General features: G+C 46.3%; 1 long non-coding RNA gene across 1 annotated transcript; it reads right to left on the reverse strand.

Moving 5' to 3' along the window:
- Window positions 1-51: 51 nt before the first annotated feature.
- On the reverse strand, window positions 52-23,667 carry LOC139828371 (uncharacterized). The gene is made up of 3 exons (XR_011739888.1): window positions 23,368-23,667; window positions 5,068-5,189; window positions 52-3,212 (listed from the first exon to the last, which is right to left on the reverse strand). It is a non-coding gene; the product is annotated as an uncharacterized lncRNA (long non-coding RNA).
- Window positions 23,668-23,893: the final 226 nt, after the last annotated feature.

A 23,893-nucleotide genomic window follows, 5' to 3' on the forward strand; every position in this document is an offset into this window, starting at 1 on the left:
CATCCCATCCCACAAGCGGGTCTCCCTTTGCATGGATTTGCAAAGCCCAGAGCACAGCAGGCGTCAGGACCAGGGAGCATACATAAAAACACCACCCCAGCATCCCAACACCATTGCATCACCCCTTTCTGAGTAATTTTCCTGCAGATAAGAGCAAGCAGAAATCACCAAGCCACTTGGCTGAGGCTGGTGTCCCCTGGCCCTGCCAGGACCTTTTTTATCCTGTGGAGAACAGCTTCTGCTAAAGTGAAATGTTTCATGAAAAATGATAAATTCAGCCCAAACCTGCCCTTTTGCATGCACCTGCTGCATCCTCCCTCTTTCTTTTTCCCCTTTTCCAAAGCTGTTTAAGGCTGTGATAACATTTTCAGGGAGGGGATATGCTGGAATATGCTGGAAGGGAATAGGCTTTGTTTTTTTGTTTTTGTTTTGGTTTTTTTTTGCATCTTTTAGGCTTTTCACGTCACCAAAATAGAATAAAACAGATCTGGTGTATTTCCAGGATTAGTGTAAATCTGTGACGTTTGAATGCTGCTCCTGGAGTTGTCCACTCTATGGTGGTATCATCCAGCACCTCTGGATAGTGACCAAAACTGGCCAAGCTAACATCCTAGGAAATCATGGGGTCATTTATTTTATTCAGGAGCTTCCCTTCAATTTAGGCACCAAAAGAAGAGGCCAGACTCAGAAAACAGCTGAGCACACTGGAAAATCTGTCCCGCTGGCAAAGCCAACCATGTTAAATTAATGGAAAAACTTGACTAGAAAGGATCCTGATTTTCCTTTGGCCCATGGGTTGAAAAGCACTTTAAGACACGGCCGACAGCTGTTGCACAAGTGTAAAGTAAATTTAATATGATTTTTATTCAGCTCCTAGTGAATGGCATGAAAATCTCAGCAACTTGTTTCTGCTTTGTATAAATTGTAATGTGGTGATGGAAACAGATTCCGGTCCTGCCATCCTGGACAGTCCCAATGAGCCATCGGCTGTTTTCGAAGTAATACCAAAGCATTTCCAAGAAAGATTAGCAGAAGTAGTGTGGCAGGGCTTTATTTTCCCAGTTATTTCCATGTGTTGCCTGTGATCTTGGGGTACCCTCTGGAAAGATGATTACAAGAGGTTTCCCTTTCTTATCTGCTTCAAAAGCTTTGCAGGGGAACAAAATAATCATGATGGGGAAAATAAGATGAAATGCAGTGATATGGAACAATAGGAAAGTTAATTTAATGAGAAAGTTAAAGAAAATGGTGATAAAGGGTCAAGCTGAACCTCTCCACACCCTTCCCGATCCCCTCAGTCCCCTGATTTATATTAGCTCTGCCTGATCTGAGCAAAGGCTGTATCTAAATACATTATTTCCTTCCATTACATCAAAGCTGGTTTTACACCAGCCATCAAAGGGGGCAAACGCCTTGTTTTTAGGAGCTGCGCCCAGCAGAAAGGAAGTGGTGAGCAATGGATGGGAAATTATCATTTCTTTTTCCCAAACAATTTTTTATTGTTTCATTTTGATAGGGGCGTTGGTTTCAACTCCAATAAACAAGAAGCTCCCTGGGGGATTACTTTTATCTTCTTTTTTTTTTTTTCTGCTTCCCTCCTCCCTGTTTTATCAACTCCAACATGAAGTCTTGGTGACACGAGTGTTTACTACATCATAGTAGTATAATTAAAATAAAATCTCTATATTGGGGAGGCTGGAAAGGTGGGAGGATGCATAGTGCCTGGTTTGGTGTGATGTGCTGAGGGTTGTCCACCCAGCTGATCTATGCCTAGCAGGGTGTGTGTCCTTCTGCTGCTGCTCTGGGGCAAATCTCTCCCCGAGCTGAAATTTGGGGGTCGGCTGAACCCCTTTCTGCCCACCCTGATCATCTCCATCCACCTCCTTGTGCTTTCCCCAGGAATAAGCAAGAGTGATGGCTTCTACCAGCAACTCTGGAAGCAGAGATTGCAGTTTCTTAACCTGCCAAGGGGAAAGGAGACCCTGTGTGTATTTAACCTAAACTTTGTTTTTATGACTTTCTAGGCATGTCTGTGCATTTTCCTGTTTTCGCTTTGTTCTACACGATCCTCAGCCAAGTTTCTGTCCCCTCCCTGGCTCCTGGGCCAGCAGTTTTTGTTCTCCACATATTTTAATCCTCTATGGTGAAGACCTTTGGTATCTTTGAGCAACGTAACTGCTCTTCTCCTCGCTGCACCTCCCACTATGCTGCTCCCTCACTTTGAAATCCCTGATATCCTCCAAATTCAGAGGGATGAAGGGGAAGATCCGTGGTCCAGTGTAAGTTGTTTGTGGGGATTAACCATCCAGTATGGAACATTTGAGGGGATGGAGTGGGAGGATCTCAGGTCAAGCAAGGGGTGTTTGAGGTATGGAGTGGAGAGTGCCTGGTCTCATATGAGGCATTTGGGGGATGGAGCAGGGGGGGTTCCTGGTCCAACACAGAGGTTTTTGGAGATATGAATTGGGAGGGCTCACTGATGCAGTAGGGAGAATTTTGGGGGATGGAGGAAAGGTTCCCATGGTCTAGCTACAGCATTTGAGGGACAGAGCATCCCTGTGCAGAAGCCCCTACCCAGGCTGCAGCCCCTTTCCCCTCCACGCCCTTATCAGCAGGATGGGATGCATGAGGCATCCCTGGTGTCCTACTCATACTGTGAGCCCAGGGGCTTCCTCAGGGCTCTGTGGCCTCCTCTGACCACCCAAATTGTTCTGGGGCTGGCCAGGGGCACATCTCTGCCCCAAGCTGCCCCATGGCATTGGCCACCTGTGAGGTGGGATGAGCCTCCAGTGCCAGGGAGGGAGATGCTCCTGCAGAAGCCTTCCTGCCCGGTGCAGCATCCCCCATCCTAACAGGAGCATGATGCATTGCCATGTCTCCTGGAGCACGCTTTTAAATCTGTTAATCTTCTGTAATCGCACGCATGTTAGAAAACACCTGTTCCCCCAGCAAAGCCACCGGAGTACCGGGTGAGTGTTTGGGTGAGTGTAATAAAAGACGCAATTAGAAAGGCAGGCTTTGATCTCCAGGAGGTAAGGAGTTCAGGCAGCTGTGCCGAAACCTCTCCCGCAGTCACTCTTCTACTTCGGTAACATCCTAACAAAGAAGATGTTGTGTCCATGACGCCTCGTTACGGCCCTTCTTCTCAGCCCGTGGCCACCTGTCCTTCCCCGCCACCAAAGTGCGCTGCCTTTGGGCTCCCTTCCCCATCACTGCGAGCAGAGAGGCACGAATCAGATTTCACGGCCCCGACGCTTGCTGAGAGCTGCCGGGCTTTGCTCTTGATTACTCAAAGTCTGCGCTGCAATGGGCCCTTTGTTCCTACAGCCCTGCCTGCCAACAGCTGGCTTCTCCATCCAGCTGTGCCTCCCATGCGAGGATGCAGGCGAGGGAGGGGGAAGGCAGCTGGGATGCGGGTTGCTGTGCACATCCCTGCCTGCCTGGGGACCCTGAGGGAGGGATGTGTTCCATTCTGCGTGGGGAGAAGAGCCCCTGGTCCAATCCATCTGCCTCCTGTGCAAGGATGCTGTCAGATAAGGAGCTGGCCCAGAAGAGATCAAGGATTAAAGGTTCTTAGGTGCTTTTGTGAGACTGGAAGAGGAAATGTGTTGCTTGTTTGCTCTTTGATTTTCAAGGATCAGCTCAAATCTGCTGAGCAGGATCAAAAAAACCAAAAAATGGTACCAGGACTGCCAGGGGCCATAGAAATCATAGAACCATAGAACTGGTTTGGTTGGAAAAGACCTTCAAGATCACCAAGTCCAACCGTTAACCTACTATTGCCAAGTCCACCTGTAAACCACGTTCCTAAGCACAGACATGGGTATCTCTGGGTGTGGAAGAAGCAAGAGTGTGATGCAATGCTGACACCTTGCTGCACCCAGCACTTTGCTGTCCACGTTCAATGTTAGCTTTTCCTTCTAAGGCTTTCCAAGGCTCTACAGTTATACTGCAGCCCCCTGGGCCCTCAGCCCCCCGCAAACACCCCAGGCTGTTATCACAGGGTCCTGTTGAAGACACTGTCTTGCGGCTGGGCCACCATGGGGACCATGCATCATGCCAAAGATTTCTTATTCCCCTACTAACTACACCATCTCTGCATCCAAGGATGCACTGTCCTCGGCTGCAAGCAGTTGCTCTATCGAAGCCTGTAGCAAGAAAGCAGAGCAGAAATTAAAGTTATATTTAGCATGCTTAGCAGCAGAGTTGGGGCACTAGTGGCCCAATTTCTGTTCTGCAAGCTGAGAGCTGGAGCAGGATGCAAGATTTGATTTTTTTGTCCCAAGAGACCTTATCTGTTTTTACATCAGCATTGGTAAAGCAGAATTTAGCTTTGGGGAAGGTTGGGCCTTCCTTTGGTAACTTTCAGCCTGATTCAGCCACTTTGGCGGCTGTTATATTCCCCAAGTAAGCAGGGGATGGCAGCCCAAAGCCAAGCCCAGGTCACCAGGCTGTCTTTATGGCAAGAGATGACATGCTTGTCTCTCCCCATGCCTGTCCTGGAAAGCCTGAGCATTCATCTCTGCATCAGCAATACACCTTGGTCTGTCAAACTTCAAATAACCAAAGTGCTAGAAATTGCATCTCTCCAGAAAGTCTCGCCTTGGCAGGAGCACAAAACCCAACCTCGCAGGTCCTTTCTATCCCTAATTTCCGTGAGTCTTTATCAGCAAGATGGTGAGGGGAAGTATTTCTTAAAACAAGGACAGGGAAAAAAAAATACAACCCTTCTGGTCTTTTGCCACTTATTTCCCATAAACACTGGAATAAGGCAGGTCTGAAAAGGAAGAGTGATGGATATAAAACAAGAGGGGAAAAAAAAAAAACTTGGAAAAGAAATCAAACATGCCACTCCCCAGGCTTTTGGTCTGAGCCCCTGCAATGGAGAGGTGACTTCCTAGCGCTGAGTGGCTCCCTGCACCAGGAGGAGAGGATGGACCCTAAAGTTTGCTTCAGGCAGCATTTCCCAGATAAAAACCCAAAACCCAAAAGAAATGGAATCCAAGAAGGAAAGACAAAAACACCTTCCACTCATGGGAAAAAGACAAAACAAAACATGCTTCTTACCATGATTCATTATGATTTTCACTGGGCACCTGGTGCAGAAGAAGGGTGGGATCTCCTCCCCATGTGTCCCAGCCATCTGCCCTTATGCAGCATTATGCTCCTCACCAACTGCAGGAGGAAAACTAAAGTTTTTCATTAGAGAAGTTGGGGATTTATAAAAAACTTCATACACTTTTTATAAATATTTTGTATCTTGAGGAGGGCAAACATGCTCCAGGAGAGGTTTTGTTTAGCTGAAATCTTCCATTAACCACAGGGGATCTTTACCTGTAACAAGGGATATGGGCGTGAGCTGAAAATCTCCCCAAACCAGCCCTCTTTTCAGGGTCATGTTTCGTGTGCTGAGCTGGGAATTCTCCCTTGCTCTCTGCAATATTCTGGGCAAGTGCAAATCTCCCCCTTGAAGCTGAAAAGGCTGTGGACATACATTTACCTGTGACATAATCAGGTTTTATCCTTTATTAATTTCTCCTAGAAAGGACAGGCCTGCCAGTTGGTCCTGGGCAAGATCATGTTTTTGTGTAAAATGTTGTTTTCTCAGGAAAGAAAAGATGAAGGAGAGCAAAAGGAAAAGGTGCAGACGTAGAGATCATGAGCTGGGCAGACCCTGTACCAGGGGATGTGCGCCAGGACCAAAACCACTTTGGCAGGGCTGGAGATGCTGCTCTACCAGTCACTGCTGAGGTGGCGGGAGCATCCCTTGATGAGGGAGCATCGCTGATGCTGGTGATGTGGGACCATCCCTCCACTTCCTCTTGATGTTTTCTCGGGATCTTGGGCTTTTTTAGGAAAACAAGTCACCTGAGGAGCATAAAACCTAAGGTGTGAAGACGATGTTGAGCTAGAATAAGTACAATTTACACATAGACTAAGCACCATCAGATGCATCTATGGACTAAGCATCATTAGATGCGGATGAGGCACAAAGGGATTAAAAAGGAGGTTAAATATAGGTCTTTAAGGGTAAGTTTCCCATCACTAGACAGATGTGAGCCTGCTAGTGCTGCACTACACCCCGCAGGAGCCGTTTGCAGAGAGCTGGCAAGGGGGACAGTGAGTGGCAGGCGGTGTAATCCCCCTTGTAAATCTGCCTCCAAGTCGGAAAGGATAACGCTCAACAGGCAGCTGGAAAAAAATCCCCAGAGCGTTGAGTAAAGGCTCACCAGGCAATTAGCATCACTTGCACACATCGTCTGCACTGACACAGCCTGGATCGGGTGCACATCACTGCCTCAAGGCAAAATAGGCTGCTGCTATCACCACCCTTTGAAAGAGGGGAAACTGAGGCACAACCACTGGCTCAGCTTGGTCTGAAGTTGGACTTCGCTTTTCTTACTAATTTCCTAATCAGCCTGATAGGAGGACGAGTGTACAGAATTTTGTGAATACCGACCCCAGTGCTTTTCTCTGCTTCTTGCTAGAAACAGCCCCTTTTACATCAGTAATGCAACAGCAGTGCAGGGGGACAGGCCATCAGATTTAAAAGGGAAATAATAGTCAATGAAGGAAAGTCAGTTATTTAAAAGAGTGAAGTACTATCAGCCAGCATTGAAACAATTTTCTGAAAAACCGACACATGCACATTCTATAAATGAGGAACTGGAAGAGTTTATGACAATAACAGCATCAAGAATGTAATTGTTTGATTGATTTTCCCTCAAATGGCTTCCAGACGTATGGCTAGAGCAGGAGACCAGTAAACAAGATCCCTAAATTCGGTTTTCATTTCTTCTTCCGGACTGGCACATAACACTGCACAAGCCCTGCAGAAAGGCACAGCCTCCATAAAAGCTCAATGCAAAAGTCCACCTGCCCTTGGAAAAAACAGTTAATGCCATCCCAGCCTCTGCTCTGTACAGGAGATGTCTCCCAGTTGTCATCAGGGACAGCTGAGAAATGAAACTTCTCCTGCCAAACTTTGCAAGCAGAATTACCTTTCAACGCAAGCATTTCTGATGAGGGTTTAGTTTTGTCCTGGGTTGTTAGTTTTTTCTTTTTGTTTTCTTGCTTCTAAGAGCTCCCAGAGAACAATGCCAGTGGAAAAATAAACACTCAAAATGAAACAGAAAGTTGTTCTGCTGCCCCTCGTCTGTATAAGCTTAGCAAGTTATTATTAAATCTCCATGTCCCCAGGTTCTTTGGATGTCACTACTGCTGGACAAGGCTTTCCCTTCGTTAGTCTGTGTATTGCAACTCTGACGTGGTTTAGCCTAGGAATGTCATATCCATCATGCCTTAATTCCCATCTGACAAAGCATGTTTGGAGATGGCAATAAAGCCACCAGCTCTATAGATGTGAGTGCTCCCCCAACAGGGATTGCTTTCTGCACCTCTCGTCCTGCTCTCCTCCCTCTTCACGCCCTTCCCTTCACAGGTACTGGCATGTAAATGCACTGAACAGGGAATTTCTTCATCAAAAAGTGTCCAAAACTAAGCTGAAACTGCCCTATGAGCACATCCACTCTTTCCAGAGGGCTGGAAGGACCAGCCCCACCATCGCTCAGGATGGGACCCTCTGGGAGCTCTCCTCAGAGGGAATATTTTGGGATGCACCCAGCATCTCCATATTTCACTTAACTATTTAATTTAAGCCGCAGAGCTATTTATTTTGTAAGAGCACTGTGTTTTTATTAGCCATTTATTTACAGTACATGGCATTCCCCACGTGCATGACCTGCTGGTGAGCGGAGCAGGCAGCTATTTATTTTGGAGCCTTGTCCAATTTACACTAACCACAGAGCAGGGACCCATAAAAAGGCAGGTAAGGGAGCAGAGCCAGCCCGTGGGCTCTGACAACGTGGCCCTTATAAGGCCCTACAAATCCCTCCCCCATGAACATGCGCACCAGATGGCTCAGACAGATGTGGTCTGGGAGCAAACCTGATTTAGGTGGGTCTTTTTTTAAATGTACATCCCACAGGGGCATACTGAGCCAGTGACTCCACATCACCAGTTCCTATTGCATCCCTTCCCACAGGGTGTGCGAAGTTGGGGGAGAAGAGATGCAGGCAAACCCCAATGATCGCCATCCCTCAGGAGGGATCTCGGCTGTAGGGACGTGGAAAGCACTGGCTTAGGGATGGAAAAGAAGGGTTTATCCCACGTTCAGGTTTGTTTGGCACTGTGGGATGTTGTGCCTCAGTTTCCCCCCCTTGCAATGTCAGATGGTCCCACTTTGCACAGAGCCCTGCAAACAAAAAGAAACGATGCACTCACCAAATGCTCAGCAGCATCATGAGCTCCAGCAGAAACTTGCTGCTGTTTCATCCCACTCTTAAATACTCATCATTTTGCTTCATGAGGACAAAACTAAGATTTAGGAATGGTTTTACCGTATTTATTTCCCTCTGTGGCACCCCAAAGTGCTCTTAGGGAACCCTGAAACACTGAACATCTGGCCACAGTAACAAATAATAAGAAACAACAGTACATTCACTGTTTAGCAGCCTTTTAGAATCCATCCAATGATTTTTAAATAAACTGGATGAAAAATAATGGAAATTTCAGGCTCTGTAACCCATTATTCCTGCATGCCAAGCCCAATGCCACTAAGTGCAACAAGGACCCTGCAGTTAATGAAATTCCTGCCTGAACAAACTTTTATCATGCTGTTTAGTAAAATGATTTGTGCATCATAAAAGCAACATCACTCAAGCTGTTAAAATGTCTTCTGTGGAAAGTAAGGCAAAGGAGCAGGAGGAATATATTTGTTAAATTACATATAACCAGTAATATATATTTAAAATATATATTATTAGGTTACTGGAGGATGTTGAGTTAAAAGCACAAGGGTGAATTGATCAACTGCTGTGCCAGCAATTGAAGTCTCCCATTTGAATGGGAGCCTGAACAATTTTAATTTATTTTAATACAAAATATTGATCCATCACCCCATCATGCCTGAAAAGGCTTTATTTTCAGATCAGTTTTCTGTTTAAAAATGTTTCCTTGACAGTCAAGTGTGTAAATAACCAAATCACTTCGAATCCCCCCAAAGGAGCATTTTGTTTTAAGAATGTATTTGAGATGTCATCTTCTTTCCCATTCCCAAAATTCCTAATAATCTTCCCATTATGACCAAAGATCTGTCTTGCATGAGAGGAGCCTTGCAGAGAAAAAAAACTTCCAGCCAACCCTAATTAAGTTCTGTTTTGTCCTGATGAAGCACATTTCTAGAGATGGATTTTCAAAGCCCCAACTTCCCTCCAAGTGGAAGAGAGACTGAGCCGGCAAGCGCTGATAGCTTTTGGAAACCTCGCAGGTGATATATAGTGATTATTGACCTCCTGTCCTGCTCCTGTGCGGGGGAAATATGGGACCAATGTATCCTTTTTCTGCTGGAGTTGGAAAATCTGGAAGTGTTAATTTTAATCTCTGTTCGTTCCACCTCCCCTCTCTCCCTTAAAGTTTTTTAAAGGATTTAGGTGGAATGTATTTTCAAGGTCACTTATGCACAGTGTCTGTGAGCAATCTACCCTGACTGGATGGAAAACTTTGGGTACCATTTGTCATTTTCTCCTCTTCTTTTAATTATAGAAGTGCATCCAGAATCATGGGCTCCCTTGAAGTCCACAAGGTTGTGCCATGTTACACCTATAGAGGAGACAAGGGAGACGATACAACCCCAACATGTTTCCAGAAGGACTCATTGATGTGAGAAGCCTTCTCCTACAGGCAAATGGCATCCAGCATCCCTTGGCTTCAAGCATGTGCCTAACCACTAACAAAATGCAGGGGATTTAGACTCATGCCCATTTGCTTTTTGAACACAGGTGCACCTGTGCAAGCCTGGATCCAGGCTCAGAAGAGATGCAAAGGCACTTGCTGCATGGGTAAGATCAAGGTAAGGATGTTCAGGAACCTGGAGAGGGTGCAAGGAACAGCCATTTCCCTGACATGACTTGCGTCAGGGTGCTGGCAAGCTTGAGGGCACCTGGGATAGATGATGGGAGGGTATTTTGTGTGAGATGGTGTAAAGAGATGTCTAGATTTCAGGTTGTAATAGAGACCCCCACCCCTCAGCAAACACTCCCCAAACCTGGCTGTTGCCTGTGCCTCTCCCTTCACTGTGAAACTGAAGCATTTCTTGGGAAGAAAACCATTTCCCCTGGAGAAGGCTGGTCTGCTGTTAAGTAAGAGGCATGGGAAGTATTTTGGTCTAACGGAGGTTTCCTGGAAAAAGTAATTTTTTCTGTTCCACTGACATAAACATGGAGGGGGCTTGCTGCATTTTTTTCCCCCCGATTAACACAATTGGAGTTGTCACTTCTAATCCCATGCCTTGGAAGATATCAGTGCTGCACATTCCTGGATCCAGCTCCATCCCACCTACAGGTTATTCAGGTCTCTGAGTGTTCCAGTAATGCCCTGTTACCCTTCTCACCTGTCCTACGCCTCGAAATATATGAGCTGTGGAACACAGGCAGATGGAAAAACACCAGCAGGAGGGTGGTCAGTTGATGTCTTTAACACCTGTGGAGGCCTCAGCCTGGAAGACGGGTGGAGGGATGAACACTTTGTGCTGTCCCTGGGCAGAGGTGAGGATAGAGTGTGCCTGAGATCACAACATGGCCATCTCCATGGGCGCCTCTCCAACACGTCTTAATTTTTGCCACAGGCTTAAGGTACCGGCAGGTCTTTTCAGTCTTCACCGTCATCTCTGAAATTACCTGAGGCTGATATCAAGCAGCCCTCTTTTGAGAATACTCTTAAAATTCCAAGGAAGTTCTCCCAGATCACGGGAGATCATAACCTCCCAGATGACATGTGTTAAAATAAAAATAAAAAAATAAAGAAAGAAAAGCAGCAGGCTGGGCACATGCCACCTCCAGCACCCCTGGAGCAGACTGCTCTCATGGGTAGTGGCAATCACATGAAACATCTGCAGCCCAGGGGCTGCTCCGATGGGACTGGTGACAGCCCCAACACAAAGCAGAGGGGCAGCTCACCCAGCCTGTGTTCACCACACACTGAAACCTCTTGTTCAAACAAGCCCTCCAAGGTGTTTGCTTTTGCAGCAGTGCCTCGGGTGGCTCCCCTGTGGGGGTGGTACAATTGCCTGTTCCTCCAGATTTGCCAGCAATGGTTTAAGTCCTTTTGGGCTCAGCCTGCAATGATTGCTGGGTTGCATTAGAGTTCGCCGGAGCCTAAGGCTCAGATAGAAATCCCCAGGAGGCAAGGCAAGAAGATGGGTATGTGTTTACATATCAACAAAAAAGTGTTGTTGATGCTGCCTCTCCACATCGCTGTGAGCCCCAGTCCCTCCCGACTGTATCAGGCCCAAAACATCACAGGAATGCCTTGGCTCTCCAGCAAGATGTTCTAGCCCTGATGTCAGCTCTGCTTTGCTGCCGGGTCTCCAGTGTAAAGGCAGAGCATGGCCAGGGGGAGCTGAGCTCACTTGCATCCCATCAAGTGGAGGCAAGGCGGCCAAGTGAAGGAAATAATTGTCTTGTTTTCCAGCTCTGCGGGTGAGGGGACTGCGTGCAAAGGACTGTAAAAACTGACACCGATGCTTCTGAGCAGCTGCTCCCAGGAAAGCTGCCAAAAGCTCGGCTGAAGAAAACGTGTGTTTCACCTAAGTTTGAGAAAATAAGGTATTTAGACTCTGTGTTCAATAGGAGTGAGGATCCCTTACTTCACACCAAAATCCAGCACCTTCTTCATTGGGGAAGATAGAGAAAATGCAGTCCTGTGGTGAGTCCTTAACAGGGCTGACACACAGGTCCTTTTGGGGATGGATGGATGGATGGAGGATGGATGGACCCTAATCACCTGCTGTGCAGCCTCCTGCAAGCCTTGGCTCTCCATGCAAATGTGGGCACCTCTAGGTGTACCCACATATCACTCAGGTCCCATTGAGGAGTGTCCTTTGGGATGCAATGTCCTGGACATCCCCTCTTTGCACTGGGGAGCAGTTCTGCTGCCCCAAGTCCTGTCCTGCTGGTTACTGATACCAAGAGAAAACATCTCTCCTCTAGCTTTTCGGTACTATCCGAGTTCACCTTAAACACTGACCACACATAGGTACAACACCTCAGAAAGCAGATGGCTGAGAATAAAACTGGGAATACAGTTGCAAAAAACCCCTCCACAACCATATACAAAAAAAAATACAAAAGAAACCCTAACAAGAACAAACCACTCACTGCATCAGTGTATACCCAAAACCTTTCTCCATTCTTAGCTGCCTCCTAAGGTTTCTCTGAGTCTTGTCTCCCTGTTCCAAACTGCTGCCTACCTAAACCAACCCCATCCCCGGATTTCTGTTCCCTGATTCTCCTCAGCACTTGTTGAACACAGATAAAGCCTGGAGCCCATTCCTGCCATTTTCCTTCTCATCAGGCCTGTGCCTGTTCTGGAAAGGCAAATGGAGCCCCTTTTTGTGTGCCCAGCTCTCCTCGGCTATGCAGAGCTGACCTTCAGGCTCAGCCATCAGACACACTGCAGTGAAGGAGCTGACTCTGTAGAACTTTGCAAGCCATTATCTCACAAGGGAGTTGTTTTGCCCTCTTCTTTTTTAAAAACAGAGAGCACACGTGGCATTTAATGAAACAGATGGCTGGCTCGGTGCTCGGATCACTCTGTCCCTGCACGTGGGCTTGCAGCAGTGTTGAAGGTTCACGACCTCACAGATGGTCTGGGTAAACATGGTCCAGGGAAGCAGGAGGGATGAAGGGATGGATGGATGGATGGATAGGGGAAATGATCCAGGTCCTCCTTGCCTTGTACAAGGTGTCCAAGCATTCTATACACCATGAATTTGGCGGGAAAAAAGGGCTTCATTTCTCAAGGACTTACTTATAAGTGAAGCAATCAGCCACCATGCTGCAGCTTCATATTACATGAAGACAAGAGTTCCAGCTGGGATGTTTTACACTTGCACTGAAAGTCATCAGTGTCCGAGCATTAGAAGAGTTTCCAGAAAGGACAGAGGAGGAGGTAAATGTACTTAAGGTGATCCTGGAGAGCATCAGGTACACAAATGGGGACCTCCTCTGGTTTTCTCCTCCATTCTCCCTTTGCCGTTGAGCTTCTTCTCCCATAGCAAGTATGTCTGATGGCAGCCAGGCAAAGATCCATCCTCAGACCAGGTGTCTGGGGCTTCCCAGCCTGACCCTCAGCTGTGCTGAGCAGCTCTCCATGCTGGCTCCAGAGCAGGTGTGCTGAGACAAAACCATTGACCCTCTGCTCTTCCTACGGTCCCCAAGGGAGGATCCAGTGTTCCCTGAACAGCATGTTCCCTGCATCAGGGTCATCCCTGGCTTGTCCCAACATGGCCCAGATTCACAAGACAGGTCCAGAGAGGGGCCAGCATGCAAAGCGGTTGCACGGGCTTGTTTCCAGATTGGTGCAGCTGGGGAATGTTTGTTTTTCTAAGCTGCTACTGTCCCAAGGTTATTAAAGGCACACTTGGTGCATTAGCCCCTATTTAAGCCATGCTGGTGAAACACAAAATGGGCCAAGAACCATGGCAAAGCCAGGAAGAAATACCCTTTTTTTTTTTTTTTTTTGCTAAGAAAGCCTTGGAAAGATGCACTGCCCCATTGCTCCAAGGCTGATCCATCTTAGACTCATCACTCACGTTCTTGCCACTGGCACCAATTCCAGTACCCTGGGCAGCCAATTGCAGGGGCTCGGCCCCATGTCCCTGGAAACGAGCAGCCCCACAAGTGCCATGCTGGGAAATTCATGGAAGCAGCCTCCCCTACATGGGATTCCAGCCCCTGGCACCAGCATGCACTGGCCTGCAGATTAAAATCATGCATCAGACTTTAATTAATGTAACTTGATCCCAGCAGGCTCCAGCACATGGGGAAACTGAATCCCTTCCCTTCCTGCAGAGTGATTTACATCATCCACCCTGGGAAACTCCTTTACTGGTTGCTGCATCGCTTGGGCTTGCAGCGGACTCCAGGGTTGGCTGAGACCTGGCAGAGGCATTGCACTTGTGGCATTGGCACAGAGATGCATTCATTTGCTTAGGGCTTCTTTATCTGCCACCAGCAGCAGGAAGCTCCCAGTGCTGGGGCCACCATGCTGCATGATCTTGTGGTTGCTGTCACAAGCCTCCTAGGTCATTTTATTTTGTGCTTTTAATGGCTGTGTTAGGACATGCTGGAGTGGCTTAACTTTTTGAATCAGGATTTTATAGCGGCTCATATTTATAAACCCTGTGTATATGGCTGATGCCGCCTTCATCCAGAGGAACCTCTGGTTCTCTCCTCAAATATGCTTGTACAAACACTTGGCTACCTTATTAACTATGAAAAATATTAATAACAAAGAGCAGGTATCATCCAAATAGGTCAGCCAGATGCTTTCTCTGACAACCCCTGTATTATTTGTGTTTTAATCAGTCTATTTACCAAATCAAACACCTCCAACAGCCTACCCCAGGGTAACACCAGAAGTGAGTACAACCCCTTATCTCCATGTAGCACATGCTTTTAATTCTCCATTCTCGAGCATCTTCAAGTGCATGTGTTCTCCTGCACTCCACAGTCCCACAGCTTTTGGATTAATATTAGCTGTGGGCTGTACAAAGTGCATCCACCACAGCTCAGATTCAGAAGCAAAGAACCACACAAGGCCAGACACTGCAGGAGCAGATCTTCAGATGATGGATACCTTTGAACCCAGATGGCGATGTAAGCAGACAAGCAGATAGATGATAATATTTACAGAGCCACAAGTTTTTGAGAGGAAGAAAATTAATGCTGAGTGACATACTACATCTTAGGCTGCCCATATCATGCAAGGAGCACAAATCCCACTGCAAAAAAAAAGCAGCTGTAACCATGAGACAGCAGCTATTCACCCTCATTTCAAAGAGGGAGCCTCAGAAAAGCCCCTCAGGTAAATATATCCACTGCCAGAAATGGATAGCTGGGTACGTGTAAATACATGCCAGGATTAAAGGTAACTGTCTCTGTCTATATACAATAGTTTAATAAATCACTTTGTTTTCTTGTTCTTGCTGCCCGCTCTGTGTTTGATTCATCGCCTTGTTTTCCTCTCACTTTCTGCCTGCACTGGGGATCCAAAGCTGCCTTTACCAACAGAACAATTTGGAAGCCTTTTCTTCAGTAAGAATTTAGAAATACTAAGTATTTTACCATTGCTGTTTCAGTACATAATATTCCCTTTCTGACTACATTCCTTAAAAAAAGAAAAAAAAAGTCAAAAATCAAGCATTGTGAGTGGGTGGGAGACAGCATCTGTCCCCAGCCTTCGATCTGGCTGTGGCAGCTGGTATAACATCCCAGTCCCGTCCTCACTGTGGGGAAAAAGGGGTTGCAGGAGCTGGCAGGGACCCAGCTTCAAATATAACTTTGGAAACTACTTAGAAACTCCTGTAAATGAAATTTAGGGAAGAAAGTTGCCTCTGAGTCAGTCCTGGCAAAGAGGAATCTATCTCCAAATGGGGCTTTTCCCCCCATGTTTTCCTTCTGGCATCATTCTAATATGACAGCAATTAAAAGCCCTGAAAAATGGATGGAAACAATTTGGAAGAGGTCTCTATTAGATTTGCTCTCATTAGCACTGCAGGCTATTTTTTCAGCTGCTAATTGACAGCTGCCTTCCATATGCAGTGTCAAAAAAACAAAAGCCCCAAGGCATTATACCAGGGTAATTTTAACTGGGGCTGTCTCGTCAGCCATGGGAATGAGCACAAGAAGGGAAACAGCCACATGAGCCCACTGTGGGCAAGCTGATGCCAAGCACATCCAATTTCAGGGATGCTGCACCCTGGCAAAGCAATGAGATGGGGTGTGCATGGGGACTCAGGACATGTCAGGTTGTCCCACCACTTGTGGGAACATGCTTGGGGGGCACCGTGTGTGTCCACAGCAAAGAGGGGATGCCCACAGCACCCAAAGGATTTTGGAGCCTGAATATTCAACAGCTGCCATGAAAGCATCAAGCGTGGCTCCAGGGATTTGCCTGGCTGCCCTGGGCCTGTCAGGGTAAGGACATGGTGGCAAGGACCATGACCACATTCTGGACTTGTGAAAGCCATGTAAGACCTTCAAAGCCAAAGGTTTCCACCTACAAAGTGGACCCAGGGTCAATTACTGCATCCAGGCAAGTCCTTTGAGCTCCTTTGACCTTGCAGCAGTGGTGCTCTGCCTGTGCCCATCGCCTCATGGCCCTGACACCTTCCCCAATTCTGCAGCAAGGGCACAGCACTTGGCCAAAAGAGTGCCCACCAAGCAGCACGGTACGGTAAGGCAGGTAGCATCTCTGAAGCAGACCCAGCTTTCTTTGGTCACCTGGAAAAAGCAATTAAATTATTGTGCTGAAAGTCAACAGAGTAAACCATACTTTTATTAAGAGAGCAGTGGAAGGAAGCCCATGTTGCTAAGCACTGCCACCATTTCTCAGCGAGATGAAGAAACAGAGAAAAAGGATTAGCCCTTTCTGGCATGACTTCACTGGCTTGTGTGCTCTCTGTGGGTGTTGTGGATGCTCTTTCCCATTCCAGGGAAAACATGGGACTACATTGAATGCAGCCAAGAGATGCATTGCCTTAAGTTTTTGTGAGGGATGCTTACTTTGCACTGTAAATCCACACAGAGGGATTAGCCAGCAGAGTTGGACCTGAAAGGGAGATGGAGCCATCTGGATGGATGTCCAGACTCTGGGATGTCACGCAGTGAGCAAGTGGGCAGTCACCAGAGACATTTGCTCAGTGGATTTACACAGCAACAGACTTGGACGTGACTGGAAAGCCAGAAAATGGAAAAATGACTGTATGCCAATGTGGGCATTTCACTTACTTGTTGTTTAAACCAGTCATTCATGAACTGTTGGTTTTACTTTAGTAGCATCTCCCTGGCACCCAACCCAGACTTAATGCTTACCAAGAGCACTGATTGCAAAAGATTTTTACTGAAAGGGCTGACAATGTTGCCAAATTTCAGCATGGGAGCCCACACCGAGTGTCTCTTAGACACAAAAAGCTCCTGGACAGCTGAACTTAGATCTTCTTCCTTGGGGCAAAGGTAGCCCAATTATTGGACATGGCCCACAAGGATGTCCCTGCATTTGGCTGACACTCCATGACCCGGAAACTTTGCTTTGGTTTTTCTTCTAGCTGAACTGCAAAGGTCAACAGTGGTAGGAACAGGGAGGGAAAAGCCACCAGTTTGAGACAGTGATAATCCAGCCCAGCTCTGGTGATGCCCTAGGAGATATGTCAGGTCAGTCTACCTTTTCTTTGGAAAGAAATGAGATTGGTATGGGAAACGCATGCTGAAATACTCCAGCTCAGTGTTAAATAGCTGCTGTCAACTGTGCCTTTGATCTTCAGAAAATTACAGGTCTGATCACAGCCACTGACTCTGTTAAGCAATACCCAGCATTACTGCGTCTCTCATTTCCCCTTTGAGCTTTCTAGGTCACCCCCAAAAAGGGAGGGGTCTGTCCTCGGGCTACGGAGTGACCCCAGGTGTCCGAGCTGTGGCACCATCACTTGTTCTGTTCCTCTCCAGACAAGAGATGACTAAAGACAGATGAAAACCTGGAGGAGCAGAGTAACATGGACGGTGAGATGAAGACCATCATGCACCTAAGTCAGGGGTTTCAAACTCATTTTCACTGGGGGCGACACCAGTCTTGCAGTGGCCTTCAAAGGGCCGAGTGTAATTTTAGAACTGTATAAATGTAGGAGTAGTCACATGAGTTGGACACCCCTGACCTAAGTCAATGCTCCATTCCCAGGCAATGCATCCTGGAAAAATTCCCTCCTGGATAAGTAATGTTTTCAGATGCTAGTAGAAGACCTTTTTTTTCCCACCAGAAACTACAGCACCACCATAGAAAATCAGGTCACTCGGCACTTGAGCATCTACAAACAGGCTTTTTTCATCCACTTGGAGTGATGCAAGTTAGTTTTCAGGCTCTGAGCACTCACTTTTGGCCCATCAGCACCAATAACCACAACCTTTGCTGGTGGGTGGGAAGAGCCCATCAGCCCAGTGCATGGCGCTGGCTGTGATTTACGGACAGTCCGATGAGTGCAGATCTCACATTACTTCAAGTAGGAATATTTTTTACTGTTGTTCCACACTGTAAATTTGTCTTCGCATGACATAATTAACAGCATCGCCTCACGCAGGCAAGGTGATTTACAGGCGTGGAAATGGCTGCAGTAAGGTCATCGCTGGGGAATTCAAGGAGAGGCGGTGCAGGGGCAGACGAGCAGCCTGAACCGCATGGGTGGGTGAGTGTCCACATGCTGCCCCACGCTGTGCCCAAACAGCCACGATTTAGGTCCATGTACCACAGCACAGCAAGAGGGCTCATAAGACCCGGATACAGCCTCTGCCACCTCGACATATTATTTTATAGTAGTTATCAGATGAAGAGACCATTGCATTAAAGAAATCATACCTTGGGTGTAAGGGAGCAAGGAAGGTTTTCCCCAAACCGAGGTCAGGGATTTATTTGAAACATAAATAACCACTATGTCTGTTGAAGGCTCTGTTTCTATTAAAGAGAAATATGTAAGAGATCAAATTCTGCAGCTAACTTAGCTAATAGTTGGCTGCATCGCTGACATCTCTACATAGACTCACCCCTAAATAACTGAGTTTCAGAGCTGCCTGGGAGTTCTCCTCTGAAATAGCTCTTTGGGGCAGGCAAATGCAATTTCTGAAAACTCTTAATTTTCTGCAGGAAACCATTTTGGAGAATCCATTTTCTCTTGGGAGCAAACAATAAAAAAAAACCAAACAACACATGCCAAGCAATATTTCATTTCAATTCAGTTTTCCTGGGCTGAAAGCCCTGCAGCTTGTGAAGTTGAACTGAGATGCTAAGTTTCATCCATTCAGCATTAACCAGAATTGGCAAAAATTTTGCTGTGGTGCAATTCCTGAACTGTTATTTGGGTTAGCTTCATTTTCCATGATAATTTGTGTAGTTCTGTTTACTTGGGGTCCTTGTGACTTAGGACAGACATAGTATATCCCTGGAATCTGATGTATAGGAGATATTTAGCAAGGTTTGCAAGTCCTTCACTGCTGCAGACTAAGAATACAAAGGAGCCCATTAAACTTGAGCCTCCCAATTTCCTAATTGCTAAATGATACAGAATGTCAAGATGTGATGCAAAGAGCCAGACACTATGGGAGTGCTGGGATAGAGACTGTTTTATTATGTTTAAACAGACCCACAGTCTTGAGCAAACTATCTAAATCAGCTGATAGCAACACTATAGGAATCACACACTGGTCCAACAGGGCCACAGCCTGCCAAATAGGAAATTACTGTTATTTAAAAATATATAAGCAATGAGTAACAAGAAGAGGAGTCATAAAACACTATTTCAAACACAAGTAGTCTCATTCAACATACACAGAGTGGATGGGATGTCATCTCTGGGTACTTGTCTATATGGATTAGCTAAATATTTTCATAGATCACAGAACTGATCTAGGACGTGAGTTCTTGGTTCTCTGGATGTACTGCTGTAACTTCCCACATGGCACTTCCATTCGGGTATACAAACACCTATTTTCATGCAGATGATCTCAGTTTGGTGGAGTTTAAAATAAAACTCTATTCCTACCCTGGAATGAGCATTCCCTTGTGGGACTCTATTTATATGATTGGTCTGGATTAGCTACCATCATAACAAAGAGGTGTCTACTTTTGGTGAGGAAAATACATTACACTGATTTGTAGCCCCGGGAGCATCCCTAGGTTCCCGGAACCAATATAACGTAACATGCCTACTCTAATTGCCACTTGTTTCCCTATTGCCCTCTGTGAAACCAAGCTCAAGTCAGAATATGACCCATCAGTCACTCATGTTTAACTCTCCAAAACACAGAAAAAGTGCTGTCCCTTCTAGTTAATATCTCTAATGCAACAGACAGAAATCCTTCATACCCTCTGGAAAAGACTGCTCCATTGACAACATTTGCTCAGAGAGCAGTTTGCATTAAGAGCAGGTTTTTCCATCCATGCCAAAGGAAACCTCACTAACTCCTAGCCCACAACACATGCTGCCTGATCAGTACTAACCAGCAGTAAGCACTCTATACATTAAATAACCACCAGCCACTCCCAGGAGTCCCATCACCCTAAGCATGTATTGTAAAGTCCTCAAAAGCTCTGCCAGTGGAAAAGTAACCTCATCTGGACAAGCCCCAGCTCAGGGCTGCCTAGCATTTTTTGGTAAAGCAAGTGGGAGAAAAATCCAGTACAAAATTAGTGCTTCAAGCTCACTCTACTCACCTAGTTGCATCTGTCTGTCTGTCTGTCCATCCATGCATCCTCGCTTGTTGACTCCTGCAAGCAGCCAGCCTGCCTGCCCAGCCAGGCTTTCATAGGCAGCTGAAGCTGCCAGATCAGCTCTGCCCAGCCCTGCCTTCATGCAGAGCACCTGGGTGAGGTGCTGCCACCTCTCCTCTTGATGCTGTGATGGGGTTTGCTGGGTCAGACACTTAAGAGCCCTGCTCATGCTGGGGTTTCTGCAGGACAGCTATCACCAGTCTCCCATGGGCTTGTTTGTCAGTTTTGTGCTCAAGCATACTCACAATTGTCTTTTTGGTGCTTTTTAACACTGCATTCTGCTTCAGAAAGCAAAGTCCTTTCATGGCCACAAGAGGCCAGCCAGATGGAAAGATGAAGCATGTTCATGGGGTACTATCGTGCTCAGAAGCCATGGTCACACCAGTGGTGCTGACCCACTGGATTTGTTGCATCTACTGTCACTGTGAAATGCACACATTGGAATAATTATATATCTTCCTTTAATAAATAATAATCAAACAGCCATGAGGCTGTCCTAGTGCTCTGAAAAGCCAGATTTTCACTTTGGCTCTCTATCCAGCTTCCACCTTTTCCCTCAACGCCTGTCCTCCCAGACAGCTCTCTTGAACCATGGCCTTTGCATTGGCCAGTTCTGCAGGGAGGCTGAGAGTCAGCACCACCCCTGTGTTAGGTTAATGTGATCAAACACACAGCCACAACAGAGCTTGATAATTAACAGGCTGGTCCTATTTTGCTGCTCTTTCCAACACTGCACACCCCAAGCAGCTGCTCAAAAAGCAAAACCAGAAATCCCCAAGTCATCTCCTTCCCATCTTCCCTACGAGTCAAGTAGCGCTCACCACCACGCTGCAGACTTGCGTCTTCCAACAGCTGGCAGAGAAAAATCAGACCTGAATCTTCTGGTAGTGACAGATCAGAAAGGGCTTTGGGCTCTTTGTTCCTCAAGCTAATGATGTTTTCTTCATCATCCCTCTGAGACTTTGCCGGCTGGGTCTGTGAAGGCTAATCCACCAGACTTCTCAGGCAGGGGGATTTGAAAGAATGACTTTGTTGGGCTTTTTGTAATTCCCAAACCATGAAGTTTTGCAGGACATGCCATGGCAATTGCAACAACACATGATAACTGGGTGTAGCCTGAAGATTTTACTAGCACTCCCTCGGCACAGCTAGCAAGAGTCAATGCTGCCAGCGTGTGAGTCTTGTAGCTGTGGCTCATACTTTTATAGAAACCGTCCAATCACTTTGGTTGCATGGTTACCTCTCCTTGTAGAGATTTCTTCTCCAACTGGGAAATGTGGGGGAGGAGAAGAACTGGAAGGCAAACCTCACTTCCCTGCATTTTCAAACTTCCTTACAGAAATAGCAGGATGTCCCAAGACAGACATTTCTGACCAGGAAAGTGAGGGTTTCCCATGGAAATTTCCATGAGAAAATCCCCAGTTTTCTGCTAAGTGTTAACGGAGAAGTTGTTGTGTAAGAGGATGATGCATTTTCTCTGGTTCAAGTAGGTCAATGGGCAGCGGAAGAAGGAATGGGCTCTGGCCGTGACTCTGCTGCTGGGTGACCTTGGAGAACTGGCTACCACGCTGCGTTCCCATCTGCGAGATGGGGATAAGACAGTGTCATACAATAGCTCGTCAGGTTATTAATAGAGGCCTCTGGCTGGGATTTTGAGACAGCCCAAGGGGTTGAGAAGCCCATTTATTCTTTACACTTCAAAGCAGGCAAGTGACTCAGATTTCCTTGACACTTTTGAGCATCAAAGTTAGGAAAAGGCACTCTCAAAAGTATTTGTCTTGGGGGAAGCAAGCATATGAATACATGACTCTTTTTTCCAAATACAAATGAGAGTAAATTACCAAAGAAGCTGAAATGTTTGGCTTGGTTTGACTTCTACACTAAAAAATGTCAGATAGAAATTTGAGCATCAACTGCTCTGCCTATTATAGCCCTGGTAGAAAACCAGCCAATGCAGTGGTCAAAATTAAACATTTTGACTCTACGGGATGGAAATGTTTCCATAATTTCCTGTTGTAACTGTAGGTGAAATTGATACATTCTCTCAAAATGTTTGGATTTCATTAGATTGCTATTTTTAGGTCAGATCCAATAGTAGTCACAGTGTGGGTTTGGTTTAAAAATCTAATAGATATAAAAGAGTTTCTCCAGCATTGCTATGAATTACTTCCTAGGTCAACTGGCAAAACCCTGGTTAGAAAGCAGGTCATGAAGATGCCACGGGAAGGTTGTGGCAAGATCTTATGTGGGATCGGGACCGGAGCAGAGCAGGAGCCTGGGACAGGGACCAGGGCAAAACCACCAGAGAGCACCTCATGCTGGGGCTGTGCTGTGGTTTGGGACACTCCAAGGCAGATTTATAATTGTGCATTTCTAATTCAGGTCAGCTAAAATCCAGAGGACCTGAGGGCATGTAACTTGCAGTAGCAAAGTGATGTGAAAAGGGAGATTGCAGTTTGGGAGAGCAGATGAAAGCAAAGCAAAAGGAATGTCAACGTTTCTTGATGTTTTATCCATAGCCTGAAAATATTTGATCCCATGAAGGGGCAAGGGAATGGGCTGTATAATCTTCCTTTCCCGCTCTGTTTTTAATGGCAAAAGGGATACATCTTTTTTCCATTCTGTTGTTTTGTTTTGTTTTGTTTTGTTTTGTTTTTAAATCTCATATGGTTCTACAACTTCATTAAAAAGACACTTGGAAACAAACAAATGAAAGAATCAACCAAAACCTTTTTAAGCTGATTTTTCATTTTTCTCTTGGAAAGTTTTCATTTTGACAAAGGATAGTTTACCACAGGGGTGAAAAAAAATCATTCCCTTGGAAAGCATTCAACCACTTCTTGCTTTCCTCAGCTGTGTGTTTACCGCAATCCCAGGCGCAGCCGCAGCACAGTGCGTAGATGCCAGGATTATACTTCCAAGTCACTGCTGCGTTGACCCCTTATCTCACCCATAGACCCACATCTCTGCTCCCCAAGCTGACACTTCACCCACCTTGTCATGCGTGTGTTCAGCAGATGTGCTGCTGCTTCCTAATCGAAACCCAACGACTAAGTGGAATTCAAGGTAAACATTTCCTCTCAGCCAGAACGGGCAGCCGTGATAATTGGTTCTCGCATGAGATCATTTTTCTTCTGCAGGTCATTGGGCTGATGTATTGGAAACCCTAAAAAAAAAGACGAAAGAGAGGAGACCAAGAACTCTATTTGCTAGTGTCAGAGAAGCCAAACTGGGATGGATTACTTTCGCTTGGATGCAATATAATTAAAAGGAATTTGTAAAAGAGAGACACACGGGGAAATTCCTAACAACATAAAAGGGAGGAAGGGATGGCTCATAAAAGAGTGATTCCCTCTGTTTTTTTTGGCAGCCCAGCCAAGCTCCCTAAACGCAAGGTTGTAAAAGGACTCCACGCTGAGCAGAAGACAATAACAGGCAGGTGTTATGGAAAATGACCCTTCCCTGAGCAAACAGATTTGATATTCCTGCCATTGCACTGCATCCTTCATCTGTTTCTTAA

Source organism: Patagioenas fasciata, chromosome 7, assembly GCF_037038585.1.
Source record: "Patagioenas fasciata isolate bPatFas1 chromosome 7, bPatFas1.hap1, whole genome shotgun sequence".
Taxonomy (NCBI): Eukaryota; Metazoa; Chordata; class Aves; order Columbiformes; family Columbidae; genus Patagioenas; species Patagioenas fasciata.